This window comes from Suncus etruscus, chromosome 18, assembly GCF_024139225.1.
Source record: "Suncus etruscus isolate mSunEtr1 chromosome 18, mSunEtr1.pri.cur, whole genome shotgun sequence".
NCBI classification, from domain to species: Eukaryota; Metazoa; Chordata; class Mammalia; order Eulipotyphla; family Soricidae; genus Suncus; species Suncus etruscus.
Window position 1 is genome coordinate 16,184,232 of NC_064865.1, and position 4,960 is coordinate 16,189,191.

At 37.6% G+C, this 4,960-nt stretch overlaps 1 protein-coding gene across 1 annotated transcript in view; it reads left to right on the forward strand.

The window, feature by feature from the left end:
* The first annotated feature begins 276 nt into the window (after positions 1-276).
* ADGRF1 (adhesion G protein-coupled receptor F1) overlaps positions 277-4,960 on the forward strand; it is a 45,802-nt gene continuing 41,118 nt past the window's right edge. Inside the window, exon 1 of the mRNA XM_049764732.1 lies at positions 277-352. The gene's annotated coding sequence lies outside the window, so the exon portion shown is untranslated. The remainder of the gene's footprint in view (positions 353-4,960) is intronic.

Sequence of the window (4,960 nt, forward strand, 5' to 3'; positions counted from 1 at the left end):
ATTTTCATTCTGGAATTTCAGAAGTCTGCGGACTAGGACAATCACTAGACATAAGGTTCTACGCACCTTCTTTTGACCTGGACAAGTCTTGATTCTAAGTAGAAATGACTGTGACCAGAGAAGCTTTTCTCTTTTCCTTCTACAAAGGGGTGTGTCCTGCACTTGTGTGCCTGCAAGGGCATCAACCTACCCTAGGAGTTACTGATGAATCAGTGACCGTGTCTGCATACCAGAAAGCAGTTGTAGTTCAGATATTAATGTTCGTTTTTCTCACAGCCTAAAAAGTGACTGAGCTACAAGTACGGGCTTGAAAGGCTTCCTTGAGCTGTGATGTGAGGAGCAGCATCTCCTGGTAAGTTTAAGAGTTGTGCTTAGATTCCTTTAGAACTGGTCACACTCTCATCAGTGTTGTCTGCTAACTGGAGACTTTTTGCCCTTCTCTGTGGAGAAGAATCCTCTCTGACTTCAACATCTCATTTCCTGAAGAGGTTAAATAGAGAAAATACGAAAGGCAGAGGAAAAAAACTTGCCAAATTCAACCTTTGGGTAATTATATAAAGGGATTTGCTGAATCTTCAGGTTTTCTGACTCAAATCATACTCTTTTCTCTATTAGCTATAACATACATCATTCTTTGAGTGTATCAGAGAGAAATATGAATTGGAATAAAAAAACTCCACTGAGGATATTTATATTTATCTCATGGGTTTCTATTAACATATATCAATTATTAAAAGCATAATTGGCTGGGCATAGAGATAGTTAAGGATTAAAGTGTTTTGCATACAGCTGATCCCAGTTTCATTCCAGCAGCACATGGTCTTCTTGAGCAGAGCTGGGTGAGGTCCATACTATGGATGATGCCCATGATGCCCATGTCACTACCTGTCTTTAAGGCTCAATTCAGTACAACAGGGCCTGAGCAGAACCATTTCTTTGGGCCCTCAATTGAACCACCATCCCTGTTGGTTGGGGATTAGCAGAGGATTCCTGGGTCTCCTAAGTATCTCTTGAAAGACTTCCTTCAACTTTAAAAGATTAAAAATAAAAATAGAATGCATTTGAGAGTTTAAACTTTGTTTTTACTGTAGGGTAGATTAGTCATTTTTTTGTTTGTTTGTTTTTGGACCATACCCTGTGGTGTTCAGGGCTTATTCCTGGCTCTGTGTTCAGAATTTACTCTTTGCAAGCTCAGGGACCATATGGGATGCTTGGGATTGGACCTGGGTCAGCCATTTACCAGGTAAATGCTCTACCCGCTGTGATATCACTCCAGCCCCAGGATGAATTAGTCTTGACTCGACATGTATGTACTTGGAAAATGCTTCTTAATTTATCTCTCACTGTAGGTTCTTAAGAATATCATCACCTTTCCTTTAGTCCTTTCCTAAAATAAATATAAGTATTGTATTTTCTGTCTGAGGGCTTGACTTTATTGTTTTCCATTTTCATGAAAAAAATACATTTGTAAAGACCTGATATTCTCTGTTATCCATCTGTATGAGAAACTAGATGATGCGACTTTTCAAAGGTGGAATAGAAAGGTCAAGGTGGAAGAGATAATAGTGATGACTTTGACTTTTCTATGATTATATTCATTAATCCAAGCCAGATATTTGATGGAAGAAAAAAACCCAAATATATAAAAATTTTATAATTTGACATGATACCAGAACAATCATCCAATATGTTTTCTTATTATAAGCCTCCACAAAATGTTAGCCTAAGCACAATTAAAAACAACCTACTAAATGATACCACATAATAATTTGTCAAACCAGTAATAAGTAGTATAACTTGGAGCAAATAAAATTGCCTCTTAGGCAACTGAAAACTTGGGTCTCATCTTTTGGTGCCAATTCATAAGTTTTTAATTTCTATGGGCCAACAAATTCTGGAAATTCTATTTTTATTTATTTTTATTTTATTTTAAACAAAGCCTTTTAGAAAAGAAAGACACAGTTTCTAAGATGCTATCATTTGCTTCTTTCTCATAAAATAAAGTAAATTAAAAACCAGACCATAAGAAGTCCTTTATTGTTTAGGGATAAATAGGCATTTACTATAAATTTGTGGTATTACAACAGCTTGCATAATGGAACAGATTCATGCCAAGTTTTGGGTAAAGAGATTTTGTATTAAGCAGATTAAATTTTCCATGAAAATTTTTCGCAAGTGTTTATGTTTTAACATTAATTTTGCTTAAAAATTTCCATATGCTTAATGTTTCAAAGAATCAATTTATTGCTAATAGGACATTTGGTGATTTATTTCCTAGGATAAACTTCTTTTATATTGTTTACCGTGATATTAATTACATAAATAATTGGAAAAATAAAAATGACAATAAAACTATTTTTGGTCAAATTTTTATTATATAACAAATGGCCTGTAAAATTGGCAGAAACTTATCAAGTATATTTTTACTCTTAGTTAAGAATGGTTGGGTCAAGATATATAATTGGTATATTTGTTGGAAGTTCATTTGGGAAGACAATAAAATTAAGCCTTAGTTTTATGAAAAAAGAAATGAAAATAACTTCAGAACTTAAAAAAAATAAAGTAGAAAAACATGTGAGAATATTTTACAAATATTTTTTCTAGGAAAAATTCTCAGAATGAATCAAAGTCAAAAATTCACGATAAAAATGAACAAATGTGATTTAAAGAACATTTTAGGGGGCCAGGCGGTGGCGCTAAAGGTAAGGTGCCTGCCTTGCCTGCGCTAGCCTTGGACAGACCGCGGTTCGATCCCCCGGTGTCCCATATGGTCCCCCAAGCCAGGAGCAACTTCTGAGCACATAGCCAGGAGTAACCCCTGAGCGTTACCGGGTGTGGCCCAAAAACCAAAAAAAAAAAAAAAAAAAAAAAAGAACATTTTAGGCCTTTGTAAAAAAATAGATGACATTTAATGAAAGATGAGAAAGTAAAGCTGAACAAATATTTATAATACAAGTGACAAGGGGCTAATCCTTCTTGTGCTATATGAAGAGCTCTTAAGAAAGAAATCATTCTCAATAAAAAAGATGAACATTCATAGAGAAAAATAAGATAGTGACTTAGTCAAACCAAGAAAAAATTATGTAGTTAATAAATAATAAACATATGCAAAAAGTTTAATCTTAATGATAATTAACTGCACAGAACAATTAGACAGAGATTTTGCCTATCAGTATGGCAAACATTAAAAGATGGTGTCATGGAACAGGTATTCCTAAGTCTTACCACAAGTGGAAACAAGTACAATTTGGAAGGGCAATTTTTCAATACTTGTCAAAATTCAAAATATGTACCTTCTGAAGCAGCATTTTATTCTTTGTTCTTCATCTTTTCTGCATTTGGTGTAGACTTTGGAAGGTGTGGAGTAATTAAAATTAAGTGAAAATTTCTGCATGGGTTAAATACCAGAACTCTGACTCTATTTCTAGAAATAACTTTCATGAATTTAGTTTGAAACTTTTTTTATTTCAGGAAATTATGATTAAAAAGTACTGTTGAGGGGCTGGAGAGATAGCACAGCAGTAGGGCATTTGCCTTGCACACAGCAGATCAGAACAGATGGTGGTTCCAATCCCAACATCCCATATGGTCCCCGAGCCTGCCAAGAGCGATTTCTGAGTTCAGAGCCAGGAGTAACCTCCTGAGTGCTGCCAAGTGTGATCCCAAAATGTAAACAAAAACAAAAAAAGTACATTTGTGATGTTGAAGGAGATTTAGAGTATCAAGGGGAATAGTTTTGAAACCAGTAATCTTTATTTTTTTTTTAATTATTTTTGGTTTTGGTTTTTGGGCCCCATCCAGTGACACTCAGGGGTTACTCCTGGCTCTGAGCTCAGAAATCACTCCTGGCTTGGGGGACCATGTGGGATGTCGGGGGATAGAAAAGAGGTCCATCCTAGGTCAGCTGTGTGCAAGGCAAATGCCCTACCGCTACACCACCACTCCCATCCCAATGACTTATTTTTCTTATTTTTAGACAATACCCTGTGGTGCTCAGGCCTTATTCATGAGTCTGTACTATGGAATTACTCCTGGCAGTGCTGAGGGAACATAAAGGATGTGGTAGATTGAGCTTGGCTTGCCAGTGTGCAAGACTTATCTGCAGTTTTATCGTTATGGCCCTCAAGGACTTATAAGTCCTTGAGGGCCATAACGATAATATATATATATATATATATATATTATATATATATATATATATATATATATATATATATATAGCACATACACACTGTCATAATGGGCCATAGAGTCACAGATGATGTCACAAAGAGACCTGTGATAAAAAGCAGGTGCTCGCGCTGCTCAGATTCATTCTCTCATTTGAACTAGGACATACACTAGTGACTTCGGAGAATGCCTAGGAAAATTCCTCCAGGAACTTTCTTACCTCACCTAAATCCTCCTCCCAACCCTCCTAAACCTCCCTCTGAGCTTCCAGGACTGATTATTACTCGCATCACCCGCCTTCCTCACATTGTATCTACTAACCACTCTAATTCGAGTAAAGTCATTGTCCCCCCCAAAAACCCTCCACCGCGCAAACCTGCCACTCACCACGCTACAACTGCCTCCCACATCCTCCCACGGCGCCCTGCCAAACCTTCACTGGACTACATTTTTGCCAACCCACCACATCCTTGCAGGTTAGTCACCTCGCAAAAGACAACTACATCTGCAGCCCAGAGTGCTTCATTCCCACCTATTCAAGGATCTTCCTCCCAAAGATCTCACCACGCTGAAGATCGGCACTTCCCACGTGGTTTACCCCACTACAACCCCCCACCCCGTCCTTCCCGTTTCCCCAAATAATTCCCCCAGTTCTGGCTCTTTCTTCTCTCCTGCCTCATTGAAACGGGTAAGTCAAACTGTAGCCTTGGGGAGGTGGTTTCACTCCTAGATCAACGGTTGGGTAGAGGTCGCTAACGCCTTAAGTAGGTAGCTCTATGTCACTCCTCAA